The 20,648-nt window shown below is 39.4% G+C and overlaps 1 pseudogene across 1 annotated transcript; it reads left to right on the plus strand.

The window, feature by feature from the left end:
- The first annotated feature begins 632 nt into the window (after positions 1-632).
- LOC307058095 (protein LTV1 homolog) lies at positions 633-18,749 on the plus strand (annotated as a pseudogene). The gene is made up of 4 exons: positions 633-770; positions 1,132-1,346; positions 3,072-3,154; positions 17,997-18,749. The product of its transcript is annotated as a protein LTV1 homolog (transcript).
- Positions 18,750-20,648: the final 1,899 nt, after the last annotated feature.

Genomic DNA, 20,648 nt, shown 5'->3' on the forward strand with positions numbered 1-20,648 from the left:
AAGGAAGGCTCCAAAGTTTCTGCACATAGAACGGTGGACTTAAAGTCTCCTCCCCTTGACCATTTTTGATGTTGCAGAGCCCCACCCACCCGGGGACACAGGAAGAGCACGTCCCGGCTCCCTGGGGACAGGGCTGGCCTCTCCTCCTCTTAGCCAGACGTCCACGTCCATGGCCACAGGGGACTCCCCAGGGCTCCATGGGGCATAGTGGGGACCTGCGGACAGGGACCCCGAGCCTGTGGGTGCGACCGTGTGTTCCAGAGCGGGCACCAGGAGACGGGGCTGGAGTCCCAGCTCTGCCACCCACTGCCCTTGGACCAGGTAGTCTCTTGGGCCTCGGTTTCCTCGTCTGTAAAACGTGAATAACGCCCATCTCATGGGCTCCTGAAGGGACTAAATAAAACATGAGAAGCAGATCACAGCACTGGCACATCTCAAGGGTCAATGAATGTCACAGCACCCATCACTCCTTCCCATTAACCTGCTTCGTGTCAACCCTGTGGCTCTCATTTTTTTTTAAAAAACTGTCCCTCTGAGCACTGACCAAAGCCCTGAGGGTAAAGGGGAGGTCTATCCTATCCAGAGCCAACCTGAGTCTAGATCCAGCTAGGCCTGCCAGGGGACGAGAACCCATGAGCCAGGGGCCTGGACCCTGCACCAGAGAAGAGCAGCCCTGCGAGGGCTCTGCCAGGGCCGCGTTCACACTGCAGAGCAGACAGGGCCCAACAAAGGACGGGCTTGTGTGGAGGGGCCCCGTGGGGGGCACCGAGGTGACCTGGCAGACCTCGGGAGAAGGAAGCCCTTTCACCGACCACGCTGGAACCCTCCCTGCAAAACAATGAGTCCTCCATCATTGTTTTGCCTTTAATCACATTTTAAAACACTTAACATACGAACATCTGTTCCCTTATGTTTCGTCTTTGTGCGTCTGTCATCCTCAAAATGAAGTCCGTAAGTTTCTGCACTAATTTTAAAGTCGGGCTGAACATTTAGCAATGAACAAAGATGCTTAAATTTCCCTCTAATTCTAAGTCTTCATGAAGTTTATCTAAGTAGGGTCATCATAAGGGAATTTCTGAATCATTCCAATCAACTATTCTAAGACCTTCATCTTTTTGCTGTCTTTCTCAGTGGCGCAACCGTGCAGGAGACATCTCCAAGCAAAAGCAAAACATTGGTAGCACCCGATCTCAGATCCAATTTTATCTCCCTGTAACATGCCATACTGTCATCCTTCAATCATACCCAAACTTTCTTCTTCACAGCCTTCCTGATAACCTCCCCCGTGAAAACGCTTCAGGGGAGGTGAAGTCCACTGCCGGGGCTGGCCGCGCGGGGCAGGCCGGGTAAGGACGGCACGCGGGAGGGCTCAGCACGCGCCAGGGCTGGGCCTGGGCTTGTGCCTTAACTAAGTTTTTGTAGATTTCACCGGATTCAGAGAAAAACTTGCCATCAGTCAATAAAGACAGTTTTACTTCTTCCTTTCCAATTTGTATGCCTTTGTTGTTGTTTTTTTTTCTCCCTGTCTAAAACCTATAATACTGAATGTAAGTGGTGAAAGCAGAAAACCTTCACTTGTTCATGATCTTAGGGAGGAAAATACTCAGTCTTCCATCGTGGAGTATTATTTAATTGCAGGGTTTTTTTTTTATATAACTCTTTATCAAGTTAAGGAAGTTTCTTTTTACTTCTAACTTTCTGAAAGATTTTAATCAGGAATTGATATTAGATTTTGTCAAAAGCTTTTTCTGCATGTATTGAACTGACCATGTTGTATTAAACTGACAGATTTTGAAATGTTAAACTAACCCTGCATTCCTGGGTTTATCTTGGTCATGATGTATTATCACTTCTATACATTGTTGTGTTTGATTTTTGCAAATTTTGTTAAGACTTTTTGCATCTATGTTAATGACAGATATTGGTCTGTGGTTTTCTTTCCATGTAATGTCTTTGGTTTTGATATCAGGGAATTCCTGGCCTCATAGAATAGTCTGGGAAGGAGTCTCTCCTCTTTAAATTTTGGAAGAATTTACATAAAATTGGTATTATTTCTTCCTTACATGCCTTGTAGAATTCACAAGTGAAGCTACCTGTGCATTTTTTTTGGAGGGGAGGGGGGTGGTTGGGGGAGGTTTCTAACTAAAAATTCAATTACTTTAATATACAGGGCTATTCAGGTTATCTAATTCTTCTTGAATGAAAGTTGATAGCTGTTAGGGACTTTGACCATATCATTTATATTAATTATTAGTATGAAAAAATATATAATATTCCCATATTATCTTTCTTTAATGAGATAAAACTGACATATAATATTGTATTAGTTTTAAGTGTACAACATAATAATTTGATATATGTATATATTGCAAAATGATTACCACAATAATTTAGTTAACAACCATCACCGCATTTAGGTACAATTAGTTTTCTAGTGATGATGACTTTTAAGATCCATTATCTTAGCAGCTTTCAAACACAGTAGTGCTACCATGGCTACCATGATGATAACTCTGGAAGTTTGTACCTTCTGAACATTTCCTCATATCACCACCCTTCTACCCCTACTCCCTACTTCTGGCAATCACCAATCTCTTTCCTGTATCTATGAGTTCAGTTTTGTTTTGTTTTTTTAGATTCCATATATAAACAAGATCATATGGTATTTGTCTTTCTCTGACTTATTTCACTTAAGGATAATGCCTTCAAGACTCATCTATGTTGTCATAAATGGCAAGATTTCATCCTTCTTTATGGCTGAATGATATTTCATCTGTCAATGGACTTAGGTTGTTTCCATGTCTCACTTGTTGTAAATAATGTTGCAATGAACATGGAGGTGCATGTATCTTTTTAAGTTGTTCTCATTTCCTTTCGCTATAGACCCAGAAGTGGAGTTTCTGGATCATATGGTAGCTCTGTTTTTAATTTTGGGGGGAACCTCCACACTGCTTTCCAAAATCACTGCACCAATTTATATTCCCCCCAACAGTGCACAAGGGTTCCATTTTCTCCACATGCTCACCAACACTTGTTATTTCTTGTCATTTTAATGATACCTATCTTAACAGGTGTGAGATAATTGTGGTTATGGTTCACATTTCTCTGATGATTAAGGATGTTGAGCACCTCTTCGTGTATCTGCTGGCCATGTGTACGTCTTCTTCCCTCTTCTCTTTTGAAATATTTGTATAATCTGCAGTGATGTCATCTCTCTTATTCCTGATATTTGCAATATGTATCTCCTCTTTTTTTCCTGATCAGTCTAACTAGAATTTTATCAATATTATTATCAGTTTGGGGTTTCATTGATTTTTGTTATTTTGTTTTGTAATTTTTGCTGGTATTTTCATTATTTTTTTTCTTCTGCTAACTTTGGATTTCATTTGCTCCTTTTCTAGTTTCTTGTTTGTTTGTTTGTTTTTTTTTTTTTTGCGGTACGCGGGCCTCTCACTGCCGTGGTCTCTCCCGTTGCGGAGCACAGGCTCCGGATGCGCAGGCTCAGCGGCCATGGCTCACGGGCCCAGCCGCTCCGCGGCATATGGGATCCTCCCAGACCGGGGCACGAACCCGTATCCCCTGCATCGGCAGGCGGACTCTTAACCACTGCGCCACCAGGGAGGCCCTCTAGTTTCTTAAGGTTAAAGCTAAGGTCATGGATAACCTTTCTTCTTTCCTAAAATATGCAATTAGTGTTATAAATTTTCCTCTATGTACTGTTTATCTGCACTCCATAAATTTTCACTGTCATGTCTGTTTCATTCAGACCAAAATACTTGTTAATTTTCCTTTTCATTTCCTCTGAGAGCTTTGGCTTATTTAAGAGTGTGTTATTTAGTTTCCAAATATTAATGATTTCTTACAATATCTATTATTGATTTCTTATTTAATTCATTTGTGGTCAGATAACAAGTTTCATATGATTTTAATCTTTTAGATTTTATTTGAATCTATTTTATGACTCAGCATATGGTTTATCTTTTTTTAAAATTAACTTTATTTATTTATTTATTTATTTATTTTGGGCTGTGTTGGGTGTTCGTTGCTACGTGCAGGCTTTCTCTAGTTGCAGGGAGTGGGGGCTACTCCTTGTTGTGGTGCGCAGGCTTCGCATTGTAGTGGCTTCTCTTGTTGCGGAGCATGGGCTCTAGGCACGTGGGCTTCAGTAGTTGTGGCATGCAGGCTCAGTAGTTGTGGCTCAAGGACTCTAGAGCACAGGCTCAGTAGTTGTGGCGCACAGGCTTGGTTGCTCCGTGGCATGTGGGATCTTCCCAGACCAGGGCTCGAACCCATGTCCCCTGCATTGGCAGGCAGATTCTTAACCATTGTGCCACCAGGGAAGTGCTGCATATGGTCTATCTTGATAAATATTTCCTGTGAACTAGAGAAGAATGTGGATTCTGCTATTGTTAGGTGGAGGGTGCTATAAATATAAATTAGGTCAAGTTGGTTGATGATGTTGTTCAACTCTATAATCTCCCTAATATTCTTCTTATTCTATTAATTATTAAAATGAGTGTTGAAATCTCTAACTGTAACTGTGGATTTATCTATTTCTCCTTACAGTTCTACCAGTTTTTGTTTCATGTATCTAGGAAGTTCTATTATTAAGTACATAAATATTTAGAACTGTGTGCTAGTGACACCAAAAAGTGGGATGCTGCTTTAACAACTACCTAAAAACATGTAAATGACTTTGGAACTAAGTAATGGGTAGAGGCGGAAGTAATTTTGAGGTACATGATACAAATATGGACGTTAAGGGTAATTCTGATGAGAGCTCAGAAAGAAAAGAGTAGAGCTATAGAGAAAGCTTCCATCTTCTTAGTGAATACATAAAAAATCATGAATAGAATCTTGGCAGAAACATGGATGGTCAAGGCCATTCTGGCAAGGTCTCAGATAGAAATGAGGAACATGTTATTGGAAACTGAAGGGAAGGTGATCCTTGTTATAGAGTGGCAAAGAACTTGTGTAAATCGTATTCATGGTCTACTGTTCTGTAGAAGATAGAAATTGCAAGCAGTGAAATTGGATATTTAGCAGAGAAGATATCTGAACAAAGTATTGAAGGAGTAGCTTAATCCCTCCTGACTACTTAAAATGCCAAAGTAAAATGCCAAAGGAAGAAATAAACTGAAGACGTAATTGTTAAGTAAAAATGAACCAGAACTTGGAGCTCTGAAAAAATCTCAGCCTATCCATATCGCAAAAGTGAGAAAGCTTATTCTGAAGAGGACACTTAGTGTGTGTCTGAGCAACCATTTGATAAAGAGATCATGAGTGTGGTTCATGAAATTATCAGCCATATCAGAGACCAGGAATAAAGATAGGATTAAATCAGCAAAGACACTGCCAACTGAACTAAAGGGGACAGAGAAAGTAGGAGAGAATGAAGGAAGGCTGTCAAACTTCTTGGATTTTACACTGAGCTATTCAGCTGTGGGCATGTATTATTCTTCAAGAAAAGGGAAGAGAAGAAGGACCCCAAAGGTGATTCAGAGATCATCAGGGCTGCCACTCCCACCACAGACCCAGTGTGCACAGGCCCTGGGGAAAGGTAGGGCAAGGCTGCCTCTACCTTGGTTTCGGTGGGGGGGACCACTGCCTCTACATAAAGCCCCAGTGTGATTAGGGCCTCCACAGAAAGCCTTGGCCTTGCCTAGGCACAGGTGTGGGGTCAACCGGATGAGCTGTGAAAGTGACTTTACCACCCCAGTAGGCCAGGAAGATAAAGCATTGAACCAAGAAGGATTATTCTTGCACCTTCGCATCTAATGGATTTGCTCTGATAGGTGTTAGACTTCTTTAGGACCCAGCATTCCTCCCTTCTTTCCTATTTCTCCCATTTGGAACTGGAATGTCTATCCTATGTCTGTCCCACCATTGTATTTGAGAAGCAAATGACTTGTCTGATTTCACAGGTTCACAGCTGGAGAAGAATTTTGCCTCAGGATGAACTGTACTTTGAGTCTCATTCATATCTGATTTAGATGATGTTTAGATGAGATAGGACTTTAGACTTTAGAGCTGATGCTAGAACAAGTTAAGAGTTTTAGGGATGCTGAGATGGAATTAATATATTTTGCATGCAAGAAGGACACAAATTTTGGGAGGCCGGGGGAGGAATGTTAGGGACTGAATGTGTCCCCTCCAAATTCATATGTGGAATCCCTAAACCCCCAATGTGATGGTATTAGGAGTTGGGGTCTTTGGGAGGTAATTAGGTTTAGATGAGGTCATGAAGGTGACTCTCCCATGATGGGATCAGTGCCCTTATAGGAAGAGGGAGAGACACCAGAGTGTCCTCTTTCTGCCATGTGTGAGCACAGCAAGAGGACAGCCGTCTTCAAGCCAGGACAAGGGCACCCTGATCTTGGACTTGGCAGCCTCTCTAACTGTGAGAAATAAACTTCTATTGTTTAAGCCACCCAGTCTATGATATTTTCCTATGACAACCTGAGCAGAGTAATATACCCGGTGACATGTTTTGATAGAGATTAGGAAATTCGAAGGTTGGAGCTCGTTACAAAGGTATATAGTAGACTCTCAATAAACTTGTCATACTGAATAAATATGGATTAAGAAGAATTAAGAATTAAGAAGAATTCTCACAGGAATGTAGGATAAGCAAACATTTTATGGATAAGATTGATGTTGGGAGAGAGGTTACTTTGTGCTGAAATACACAAGAGGTACACAAATGACTGTTCTGGATCTTACAGACTTTTGTAGGTAGAAAAAAAGTAGTAAAAGTTACTCCAGGAAGAAAGAATTGTAAGAAAAGAAGTGGAAAATGAGAAGCATGAGGTATATGAGGACAGTGTGTAAATTAAGTTGCTTGCAATGGAAAATCCATGTAGGGAACAGTAAGAGATAACACAGGACAGAGGCATTTAATTTGTATTGGATAGGGACTTAAATAGCAGGCCATTGCATTTGAACATTATCATGAAGGCCACTAAAGAGTTTTCCAGAGGGGACAGACCCATTATATGAAACATCTGCTATACCCTGATTCATTTCCTCTTCTTCTTCCCCAAAGCTGACTCAACTACTGCAGGCTCAGCCCCATAGCAGTTTACAACCTCAATACCACTATTGGATTAGCCTTTCCAGATATGATGATCCAGCACTGACAGCTGGATTTCCTCAAGCCTATAGCCTCCTTCATCACCAACCAAAAAAGGTCCAGTGAACTAGGTATAAGCCTGGGGCAATCATGTAGCCAGATGCTGCTGGCTCAATCCATCAGACTGAGTGTATGTCTCTATCTTCCTCTCTATTTCTGCTTAGATTAGCCTAAAATCCCAGCCCCCACATTCAACCTATTCCATCCCGCCATACACAGAAACTGTAAAACTGGAATCCTGTCTTGAACCTCAATAACCAACAAGGGGTCCTTAATTCTCTGCCTCAGTTATGAAAAGCCCTTTCTTCACCTGATTACTGCACTCTGAACCTGTCCCCCACTGGCGAGGGATCTGCCAAATGGTAAGATTTTGTGACATGCACTGTGACCTTCCTGACTCCCAAACGCGGGCCTCTCACTGCTGTGGCCTCTCCTGTCGCGGAGCACAGGCTCTGGAGGCGCAGGCTCAGCGGCCATGGCTCACGGGCCCAGCCGCTCTGTGGCATGTGGGACCCTCCCGGACCGGGGCACGAACCCTGGTCCCCTGCATCGGCAGGCGGACTCTCAACCACTGTGTCACCAGGGAAGCCTGCCAGTTAATATTCTTGATTGCTATTCCCCAGCAGAAGGAATGATTCCTGTTACTATAATTGCCCATTTACTGCTTGAGCTTATGAGCTTGCCATGGACGAGATCATACATGTAGGTCAGCTTGCCAAGGATCAGTTTCATCTATTGTATTTCCCTCTCTCTCCTAACTGCCTGAGAGTTACTGTAGTCCCAGGATATCTCATAACTATGCCCATCCAAATTTAACATGGGCATCATTCTAGCATTTTAAAAAATCCTTTAATAATTTATCAATATGTAGTGAATAAGTTTCAATATGTACTGAATTCATGCTCCAAATTGAAGTTTCTCAAAAATCTGTCTCATCTTTCTTTTTTAAATTATCTGTTATTATTCAACAAAGCTGATTACTGAGCTACCTCCAGAATGTTACTGACCTTCTCCCCATATCTTGGCTTCAGCTGATAATTCTTTCTTAATGAGGCAAAACCAACTACCTTCCCTCCTAATACTATAATCATATTCTTATTTCAAGACCCAGTTGAAATCCTACCTTCCCACCAAAGAGATTTATTTAAGGGCAGCCTCCCTAGGCTGAGGTAAGAGGACAGAATGCTAGGCAGTAGCAGCTACACTAGAAGAAAGTTCCACAAAGGAAGTGACCTCAAACATAATAGATTATAAAGGTCTCTTGAGAGTCAAGCCATAAAGAGCATATCCTTATCCTTTGTCCAAAAGACCTTGTAGACTTTACTTCTTTGTCAGACAAAACAACAGCTTTTATTATAGCCAAAAAGCATTGTTTATATTACCCTAAATTCCCTTTTAATTAGTTATGGCAAGATCAGAAGCAATGCAAATGAAAATGGCATAAAACACAGCCTATCACTTTTAGAAGTGTTAATGAATGCCCCGTGGATTTTTTTTTTAATTGCATGAGAACAGACAAGGAAATGTCTCCATAAAATTGTTGCTTCTCAGGGCAAAGTGTTAATGCTATGCAAATTAAAATTTGAAAGTCTACTTAACTGAAATCAGCAACACCAAGAGTTGTGCATATGGAAAACACAATTCTTCAGCCCTGAGAAGGAGCTGTCCAAGCTTTGATAGCTATATATATCTCTAGCTTTAGCCATTTAAGGGAATGCTCTAATTTTATGTTGCAAAGTAAGCAAGGAGTTCTAACAGACTTTGAAGAGATTTTCCCTGGTTGGGAACATGGTGGGGTGAGGAGGGAGGGCTAACCTGATTTCTCTCCTTGAGAAAATTTCATAAAGGCTAAAGACTTCTTGAGAAGTGGACATAACTGCACATGCATGCCCTTAAGAATCTAATGTGATTCTTAAATTTCTCCATTAGACAAATGTGATTTCTTAAAAGTTGGAAATGAAATATTTTGTATTTGGCTATAGATATTAAAACATATATTAAGTAGCATCCCTATTCTTCTCTTTACATAATTTAAATGTTTAAAAAGCAGTTACATTCCCATTCTTTTTCTCATTCCTTACCAGATTCAGACAAAAGATTTTAACCATGTTACTCTCTGACAGCACAGTTAAAAGAAATCATTTTTCACAGTGTATGTAATCTTTATAAATTTTAGCTTGGCGTTAACTAAGAGAAAGCCTGAGGCTTTACAAGCTTGAAAAGATATATTGCTCTGTTAAGAACTAATAGATATGTATTATGAATATATTGCTTTGGGTGACCAGCTAGAACACTGAAGAAAACTTAACAAGAATAGGCGTATTTTACATAAAGAAATGCAAAATGAGCAATTTAAGCTTTAAAAAAGCCTTTTACTTTACTTGGAGTAACATTTACTACACAGAGTGATTCACCATTTTTCAGAAGTATATATCAGTTTCATTTATTCAAGAAATATTTACTGAGCATCTGCCAGGTGCCCTCTGTGGAAGAAGCTGTAGAACTTAAAGAAGAAACAGAGACACATGCTTGACCTCAGAGAGCACCGTCCAACAAGGAAGACCATGGATCTAAATATCAGCGGCAATGCAAAATGATGCATGCTGTGATATAAGCTATTTACAAAATACTATGGGGAATGGAGAAAGCAAACATTTGAGAAGCTGTGATGGTGAACAAAATGGATGTTTGAAGAAAATTTCATAGAGAAAGTGACCTTTGAGCTAGATAGACCTTGAAAGATGAGAATGATTTCAGAGAAATAAGAGAAAGGTCAGTCTGGACAATGAGATCAGACTGATGAGAAAAGCCAAAGTTGCAGGGACACAATGTACCCTTCAGGGACTTTAAGTACTCTAGTACTATGCTTCTCAAAGTGTGGTCCAGAGACCAGCAGAAACAGCATCCCCTGGAAGCTTGTTAGGAATGCAGAACCTCAGCTCTTCTGAATTAGGATCTTCGTTTTAACAAGATCCCCTGGTGAGCGGTAGGCACATTAAAATTTAAGAAGCACTAGTCCAGAGTCTATGGTAAATGGGAGAAGAATGATGCGAGAGATGAAGATGCAAAGACAGATGGGTGTCCCTGATATTTGCCATGAAGTTTATACTGATTAGAAGGACTTAAAGGGTTTCTTGAGCAAAGGAGTGATGTAATCTGTGACTTAAAAGACAATTCTAGTAGCGATATGGAGATATGTTTGTGTGGAGAGGGAACTGGACACAGTTACGGGGCTACAATAACATAAGAATGATAACTACTATTTATTAAGTGACTACTACATGTCAGACATCATGGTATAAACCTTATATTTTACACATGTTATTTTAATATTCCCATAATCCCCATTCTGCAGATGTGAAAAAATGTACGAAAGGTTTTTAAAACTTTTCCAAAGTCATACAATAAGTAAGCTGCTGAAGAATTCTAACCTCAGTCTAATTTCAGATTTTGAGTTCTACCTCCAAAATCCACTCCAAATCCATCTACTTCACTTTATCTCACCCTAATATATAATACCACCATTTTATGAATTACTGCAATAGTCTATCAGCTTCCATTCTTGCTTGCTACAGTCTTTTATGCAGCAGCCCAAGTGGTCTTTTAATAACAGAAATCCTCTATTTAGTATCAAACATTTAATAAAATGTAATTTTTTAACCATAGCCCACAAATCCCTAATAATTTGGACCCTGTCTTATATCTGATATTTCATCTTGTAACACACTCCACCATCACTGCATTCTGTCACACTACACACTGAATGACAGTAAGATTTTCCCTCTCAGGATTTTGCACTTATAGTATGCTTTGCTTAGGCCACTCTTGTTTCAGCTCTTTGCATGATGACTGGCTCCAAATCAAAGACAATTTGTTGATCTCAGTCGGCAGAAATCATCTCTCATCCCATGTCCCCCATATAACTGTTTGCATGCCAGCTGCTGAAACCCTCCCTCCTCTTCTAAGGGCATTAGAGTATCTTGTTGGCTCCATTCAGTGGCTATTTTCACAACTGAATAAAAGTTATCAGCATAATTTTCCATTGCCCATTTTAGAAACAAAATAGCAAGTCGTGGGAGAGTAAGTGGGGAACCAGGGGATAGTAATAATGTATATTAAAACAACTTCCCCTCAACTATAATAAGTCTCATTTGGAATTAAGCCTGAAGACCAATAGTTACCTAGCAGCATGCTTTTTCCAAGCTGGTAGAGAAGCTCTTGACTGAATGCTACTCAGTAATCTGCCTTCATCTAGGATGCAAGGATGAAAGATGAAGAAGAATGTGCATTAAATTCATATTAAAACTCTCTATGCATACCACTCTGCAATCTAAAATCAGTTTGTGTACCTTTTATCTTATTTGATTACACACTACTCATATGAATTAAACATTGGGCAACCAGAATTCTCTACTGGGTTAATCTCATCACCATATATTCTCTTATTCCTCTTTATATTAAAAAAAAAAAAAACTTCTCTTGAACCCACTTCTCTTCAGAAGCGACCACATTATGTGGTTCTCTTTGCACCAAAACTCCTCTAAAGACCTCTTAAGTCCACTCCAGTCTGGCTTTTGTCTACACCATTCCACAGAAACTGCTCTTGGCAACTTTGATGAAATTGACTAATTCTTTATAACACCCAAAGTATCACATCTCACACAAGAGGAAAAAGGTAATCTGAACAGCCCTATATCTATTAAAGAAATTGAATTTGTCCTTAAAAGGCTTCCAACAAAGAAAACTCCAGGTCCAAATATTTTCACTGGTAAATCTACCCAACCTTTAATAAAGAAATAATATAGGGACTTCCCCTGGTGGCGCAGTTGTTAAGAATCCGCCTGCCAGTGCAGGGGACATCGGTTCGAGCCCTGCTCCGGGAAGATCCCACATGCCACAGAGCAACTAAGCCCGTGTACCACAACTACTAAGCCCGTGCTCTAGAGCCTGCGAGCCACAACTGCTGAGCCCACGTGCTGCAACTACTGAAGCCCACGCACCCAGAGCCTGTGGTCTGCAATAAGAGAAGCCACCACAAGGAGAAGCCCATGCACCACAACAAAGGGTAGCTCCCACTCACCACAACTAGAGAAAAGCCCATGCTCAACAACGAAGACCCGATGCAGCCAAAAATAAAATAAATATTTTTTAAAAAGCAAGAAATAATATAAATTATGTACAACTTGTTGCAGAGAGTAGAAGAGGAGAAAACATTTCCCAATTCATTTTATGAAGGTGGCATTACCCTGAGACCAAAACCAGGTGAGGGCATTATGAGGAAAGAAAAGTACAGACCAATATCCATTAGGAACACAGATGTAAAATTCTTCAACAAACTGTTAGCAAACCCAATCCAGCAATAAATAAAAAGAATGGTGGATCATGACCAAGTAGGGTTTACACCAGTATGTAAGGCCGGTGCAAGATTAAAAAAAAAAAAAAAAATCAACCAATGGGACTTCCACTTCCATTCAAGACTGAATAAGAGGGGTTAGATTTACATTCTCTCTTCAAACAACTGAAAAAAACAGACAAAATATATGAAACAACAGCACTCAAAACTTTGGATATCAGGCAATGAAGGATAGTGATCCTTCAGAGACAGGGAAAAGTTGAGGTGAGCCCTTTGATTACCTAGCTTACTGCCTGAAAAAAGTTTCCAGGGTATTGCACAGGGAGGGGAATGTCAGACAGAGCCCAGGTATCTCCCTGAGTTAGGAGGCAGAGCTGGCTGTCCAGGAAAATGAAGATGGCTAAAATTTTCATCACAGAGTACTGTAAGGGACAATGTTTTACAAAGAGAGAACTCTTGAGATCTGCAGAAGTTTTTGCTGAGTATTCAGTGGAGTCCTGATCAGTACATATATAGTGAGGAAACTACCTGAGTACAGAAAAGAAAAGATTAGAGCAAGCAGCATTAGGAGGCCAAACAGGGTCAGGAATAATGTCTGTCCCAACTGTCAGAAAATCAAAAATCTCATTATTAAGCATCATTGTTCAGAGTACTAAGAAGGGTCTTGCCTCACTAGTTGGGGTGAATTAACTCTAGGCTAAATACAACTGTAGTTTCACCTAACAAAGCTTAAAAGCAAGATCCACATAGGATCAAATGGTTTCCAACTAACTGTATCCTAAAACAAGCTCAAGAATACCTTAAAGAAATATGAAAATAGAAACACCCAAGGGAAAATTCACAATTTCTTATATCAAATTTTAAAATTACCAGGCATACAAAGAAGCAGGAAAATATAATCTATAATGAGAAAAAAATCAATCAATCATAACTGATACAGAAATGACACAGATGATAAAATTAGTACACAAGGCTATTAAACCAGTTACAACTGTATTCCATATGTTCAAGCAGTTAGAGAAGAGTTTGAAAGTAAGTAAAACATAAAAGACATAAAAGTAGCCCAAATGGAACATCTAGAGGTTAAGATTATAGCATCTAAGAGGAAAAATACATGAGATGGAATTAATAAATTATACACTGAAAAGAAAAAAATTAACAAACTTGAAGGCACAGCAACAGAAACTATCCAAAATGAAATATATAGAGAAAAAAGATTGAAAACATTAACAGATTATCCATTAACTGTGGGATGACTACAAGCAGCCAAATATGCATGTAATCAGAGTCTCCAAAAGGCTGGGAGGAGGAAATATCTAGAGCAATAGTGGCTGAAAATGTACCGAACTTGATTAAAATCATAAACACATAGATCCAAGAAACTTAACAAACCCCAAGAATAAGAAACATGGAAGAAAAAAGGAAAAAACTACATCAAGTCACATTATAATGAAATTACTTAAAACCAGTGCTAAAGGGAAAATCTTAAAAGCAACCTGAGGACAAAGACAATATACAGAGACACAAAGATAGTGATGACAGATTTCTTGAAGAAAACAATGCAAGCTAGAAGACAAGTGCAGCAACATCTTTAAAGTACTAAAAGAAAAGTATGATAAACTTGAGGTTCTTTACCCAGGAAAAATATCATACAAAGCAACAAAGTAAAATAAAAACTTTTTCAGGAACACAAAAGCTAAAAGTTTTCATCACTAGAAGACTCACACTACAAAAAATGTTAAAATACTTCAAGCAGAAGTAAAATGATACCAGATGGAAACCTGTATCTACACGATGGACTGAAGATCATTGGATCTGATAATCACGAGGGTAAATATAAAGAAAGTTTCTAACATACAAACAGCACATACAACTCAACAACAAAAAAACAAACAACCCAATTGAAAAATGGGCAGAAGATCTTAATAGACATTTCTCCAAAGAAGACATACAGATGGCCAGTAGGCACATGAAAAGATGCTCACCGTCGCTAATTATTAGAGAAATGCAAACAAAACTACAATGAGGTACCATCTCACATTGGTCAGAATGGCCATCATTAAAAAGTCTACAAATAACAAATGCTGGAGAGGGTGTGGAGAAAAGGGAACCCTCCTACATTGTTGGTGGGAATGTAAGTTGGTGCAGCCACTATGGAAAACGGCATGGAGGTTCCTCAGAAAACTAAAAATAGAGTTACCATACGATCCAGCAATCCCACTCCTGGGCATAAACCCGAACAAAACTATAATTCAAAAAGATACACGCACCCCTATGTTCATAGCAGCACTGTTTGCAATAGCCAAAACATGGAAACAACCTAAAGGTCCATCAACAGATGAGTGGATAAAGAAGATGTGGTACATATATACAATGGAATACTACTCAGCCACAAAAAGGAATGAAATAATGCCATTTGCAGTAACATGGATGCAACTAGAGGTTATCATACTAAGTGAAGTAAGCCAGAAAGAGAAAGACAAATAACCATATGATATCACTTATATGTGGAATCTAAAATATGACACAAATGAACCTATCTGCAAAACAGAAACAGACTCACAGACATAGAGATCAGACTTGTGGTTGCCAAGGGGGAAGGGGAGAGGCAGAGGGATGGACTGGGAGTTTGGTATACGTAGATGGAAACAATTACATTTAGAAAGGATAAACAACAAGGTCCTACTGTATAGCACAGGGAACTATATCCAATCTCCTGGGATAAACCATAATGGAAAAGAATATTAAAAAAGAATGTATACGTGTGTATAACTGAGTCACTGTGCTGCACAGCAGAGATGGGCACAACATGGTAAATCAACTACACTTCAATAAAAAAAGAAAATTTCTAAATTATTATTTTATTATTATTAATCTTTCAAATATAATCAACCATTCAAAGTAAAAATGGTGACAATGTATTAGGTGCTTAATAAGATATCTAGAAGTAAACTGTATGATGACAGTAGCAAGAAGGCAGAGAGTAAAGTAATGGAAGTATACTATATTTATATTCTCATTCTGTATGTAAAATAGATTATCACTTGGAGGTAGACTGTGATCAGTTAAAGATGTATAATACAAACTCTAAAACAACCTAGCAAGTAAGATGGCCAAGAGTTACAGCTAATAAGCTAACTATGTAGGTAAAATGGACTCCAAAAAATGTATACAATTAATTCATTATATGACAAAAATAAAAAAGAGGGAAGAGGAATATTGTGTATATTTGATATAACAAATTAATTTTGGAATTTCACAATACTAATTTCTTGCTGTTAATGCACTGACTTATATTTACAAAGATATAATTTTCTCTCTACCTGCTATATTATAATCACTTCAAATGTCACAATCAGTTATTTAAACACGTAAATCAACACATTTTCTTATGGACTATATTATATTTTAAATTATATTTGTTTCCAAGCCTAACCCAAGATTCTTTTTTTGCATCATTCTCAAACATTCTCAAGCAATTCTCAGATTGTTATCTCTATAGAAAACAAAAAAATATAAGACAGATATGTCAATGCCTCATAAAAAAAAGTGGGAGCATATCCTCTAATTTACACCTAGCCTCCACATAATATGGTAGGAACATTCTTCAGTGGCATGAAGAATGCTAACAAATGGTCATTCCCATTTTCTGTTCTATAATTCAAACTGGAGGGGAAAAATCATGAAAGTTAAGTGGAGGAAATTTGATTTGACCTTTGTAACTAAACTTTCTGTTATCCAAATCTGAACGTTTTCACTGACTAGTAGGTTACCTATATAGCAGAAACAATTATCATCAGGGATGAGACTAGATGTGCTACTGGTACTTTCCTCTGATGATTACTCTGTCTTCTGAATCAGTTGCCTTCCAAATTATTATTTAACTAGGCAAAATTGGTAGACTTATTAATGAACAAATAACAACTAGTGGAGGCCTATATTATGAAAAGAATAAGTTTCATTTTGGGGTTAAGTAATTTAGAAACAACACTCAGTGAACACATGGAAGCCAGAAACTAAGAGTTTAATTTAAAAGGACAATCTCTGGAATTCTCTGATTCTAGAAATCAGCTTTCTCTTTAATAAAAGTGATAAATTAAGTGATTATTTTCTTCTCTTGGGAGCCTACATCTGTCTCTATATTGGTTCCAGACTCAGGATGGGGAGAAGGGATCAAGTACTTATTGATCCACTCAGACTCCAACATCTTGGTAAATGGGCAGGCAACCTTGAGAAATAAATAAGAAATGGATGAGGGAGGGGACAAAATAGCATGGGAAATCAGTGTTTTGATCAAGGCTGGGGCTTTACTGTGTTAGGCCATGTGGGTTTTCAAGCCTGAGTGGGGCACAGAGTCAGACAGGTAACTTGAGACTCTTTTGACAGCTTTGGCTGACCTTTAAGGTGTAGCTGAGGCAGGGATTAAGTGTTTTTCAGCATTGTTGGGTGGAATAATATTTGTAGCTTTTATTGTGTCTCTGAGCCAATTCTTCAGACCTGCACTGTGAAGTCCAAGAGTAGATGTATGGCATGGCCTTAAGACGTGGCTACTAGGTAGGCCTTGTCCACTTCCAAGATGTGTCACCTGCTCTGGGACCCTCAGGTCACTGTTCTTGGTGTGAGCCCCACACAGCAACAGAATGGGGGGAAAAGTTCTTTAGAGAGAGGAAAACTGTGTCTTTTCCACATGGTCCATTCGAGCCAAAGAGTCTTTAGTAGCAGATGAAAATGCACCCCAGAGGGTTCTGTTGCCTACACAAAATAAATGATGAAGAATGTGAGCAAAACAGAGGAAGTTATGAAGAGTTATTTGACAATGATTATAACTACCTATGGCATTTGAAAGAATCATCTGGGCCCTATGTGCTTAAATTCAAAATACCTTCAGCATAACAGGAGAGATGAGAAAGGGGAAACTTTAATAATTCTAGGCCATGGAATTACTTTGCCTTAATCAGAGTTTGCATCAGAACTTAAGGAAGATATTGAATTGGTAAACAAAACAGCTGCTATTTTGGGTCCTCAACTGGATTTGGATCCTGACGTTGTTGCAGCTCTTGGTGATGATTTCGACTTTGTTATCTAGCATCTATGTGAAAATGATTTTATCCTTCAGGCTGATGAGGAACAAGAGAGGAAGAGGGAATAGATGGAAAGAAATCTAAAGCTGAAAATGGCAGTGAGTGGAAAGATAGGGATGGGAAGAAAAGTGATAGGGAGGAATGATGATTATGATTTTTTTTTTTTTTTGTGGTACGCGGGCCTCTCACTGCTGTGGCCTCTCCCGTTGCCGAGCACAGGCTCCGGATGCACAGGCTCAGCGGCCATGCCTCACGGGCCCAGCCGCTCCGCGGCATGTGGGATCTTCCCAGACCGGGGCACGAACCCGTGTCCCCTGCATCGGCAGGCGGACTCTCAACCACTGCGCCACCACGGAAGCCCGATGACTATGATTTTTAAAGCCCATTCTCAAATGAAGATGATTCGTCTGCCTGTGCAAACCTCATGAAGTCATAGGAAGCCATTTTTTTAGGAAGGAGAAATAAAAAGTCACTTCATAGAGAATTCTGTTACTTCCTCAGTCGCGAGAAGAAATGAGCAGCTGACCCTACGTAAGCAGTTTGAGAAGTTTTATGAGCAATTAAGATGATAACAATATTGGAGCGCCAGATAATGCCAAATTGGAGGGTTCCATTCATGTATCAATAGATAGCAATCGGTTACATGAAGTTTTTAATGACGAATGCAAAGAGAAGGCAGAGAATTGTATGAAGTTGAATACACTTTATAAGACTGAGGATGAAGGTCTGCCAGTTAATGATATTGATGAGTCTGAGGAAGAAGAGATGATTTCTCTAGTTCTAGAAGAAGCAAAAGAGAAGTGGGATTGTGAATTCATTTGTAGCACACGCTCACATTTATTCAACCATCCTTAGCTTATCAAATATTAACCAAAGCCCAAACAAATCCAAGTATTTAATAAAACAGGAATACCTCTCAATGGCTTACCAAAGAAAGGACTCACAGCAAAACAAGTTAATAAGTGCAGATGATTAATGGCAGTGATCTACTTAAGGTATCAACTCAACCACATTCTAAAAATGAAAGCAAAGAAAATAAAAGAGCAAGAAAGCAAGTTATAAAAGAAGAGCACAGGGAACAGAGAGCAGAGAAGAAAGCTAACAAATTAGCCTTCAAACTGAAGAAACGAGAGCAGGAAAATGAGTGCTGCACTTGAAGAATGTTGAGGGTCCAAAGTTATAAAAATGGGACATTTAAGAAAAGGCACACCCCCCATTAAGGACTCCTCATTATGTTCAATCATGAATTACAATCTTCAAATGACAAAACTCCGTAATTTTTATTGATAGGTACTGAAAAAACAAGTGTAGTATTTGAACTAATTTTATAGCCCAATTATAAAATAATTGTAGAACAAGTTTTCCCTGCTGACCATCATGTACATCCTGTCATAGTTTTATTTTAATTGTAATGTCTATTTATGTTGTTTTGAAGTTTTAATTAAATTTAATGTTATGCTATAAACTTTACATTATCGCTAAAATAAATAATTTCATGAATGTGAAATGTTTGGATAAATTATTAGAAAATATCTTCATGACTTAAATCCAAAGGCAACAAAGTTCCATAAGGGCCATAATACTAATGGGTGGAGTCATAGTTTTTTTTTTTTTTTTTTTTTTTTTTTTTTTTTTTGCAGTATGCGGGCCTCTCACTGTTGTGGCCTCTCCCATTGAGGAGCACAGGCTCCGGACGCGCAGGCTCAGCGGCCATGGCTCACGGGCCTAGCCGCTCCGCGGCATGTGGGATCTTCCCAAACCGGGGCACGAACCCGCATCCCCTGCATCGGCAGGCGGACTCTCAACCACTGCGCCACCAGGGAAGCCCGAGTCATAGTTTTAAATTACTAGTGCAGGCCCTCGATGGGCAGGTATAATTCAGCTGCCCTGATAATTTTCCTTCTTATTCTGCTTTAAACTATACTCAGGGCCAAGGAGAAATCTGTGAAAGGGTTCACTTCAGGAGTCATGCAGCTTTGCCTATGGCCTCAAAACTTACCCTCTCACCACTATAACACAAACTGTCTTTAATGCACAGATTCTGATGGTAGTTTTAGATATGAGAACCGAACTATTATTTCACCAAGGGAAGAGTGATAGATTTTATCAATGAACAACTAAAAATGGAGGAAGCTGTTATATAAAAATACTATTTCACCTTCTTTTCTTAAGGTAAAGAAACAATCCTGAAAATAAGGCAACAAAGCCTAAGAAAGTGATTTAACAGGGATGTTTCTGGAACATTCTAAATCTAGAAATCAGATATGCTTTAGAAATTAGGAAGAAATAGGGGACTTCCTTGGTGGTCCAGTGGTTGGGAATCCACCTTCCAATTCAGGGGGCATGGGTTCGATCCCTGATGGGGAAATGGGATCCCACATGCTGTGGGGCAACTAAGCCCGTGCACCACGGCTACTGAGCATGCAAGCCACAACTAGAGAGCCTGTGCTGCAACTGCAGAGCCCATGCACTCTAGAGCCTGCATGCCACAACTAGAGAGAGAAGCCTGTGCACCGCAACGAAGAGCCTGCATGCCGCAACTGGGACCCAACACAGCCAAAAATTAATTAAATAAATAAATATTTTAAAAAAAAATTAGGAAGAAATGGGAGTGGTTTGAAAAAGATGCCTGAGTCTTATTCATAGAATTGGAAAATTTTCAGAATAGTAACAAACAAAGAAAAACAGTATCATTAAAATAGAACTAGAAGAAAGTCTGAGATCTTAAAGAGGCAGGTGAGACACAGTGAAAAGGGACATGAAATGACTTCTCTTCAGAGGCCAGGCTAGAAAGACATAAAAAAAGGTATGCCCTAAAGGCAGTTTTTGAAAACCCCCAAAGCAGCTCCAGATTACAAACTAGCTCTGCTAGCCAGCTTCAAAGATGCCCTCACTGTTCCCAGCCTCATAATATTCATGCCCCTATATAGTTTCCTCCTACTTTGTATATGGGTTCGTTGGTGTGACCAATGGAATAAGGCAGAAGTGGTACGTTACTTTCGAGGGTAAGTCATAATAAGATATTGTAACTTTCTTCTTGCTCTCTCTCTTAAATCACGTTCCCTGCTGAAACCAGCTGCCA

This window comes from Hyperoodon ampullatus, assembly GCF_949752795.1.
Source record: "Hyperoodon ampullatus genome assembly, chromosome: 1".
Lineage (NCBI taxonomy): Eukaryota > Metazoa > Chordata > Mammalia > Artiodactyla > Ziphiidae > Hyperoodon > Hyperoodon ampullatus.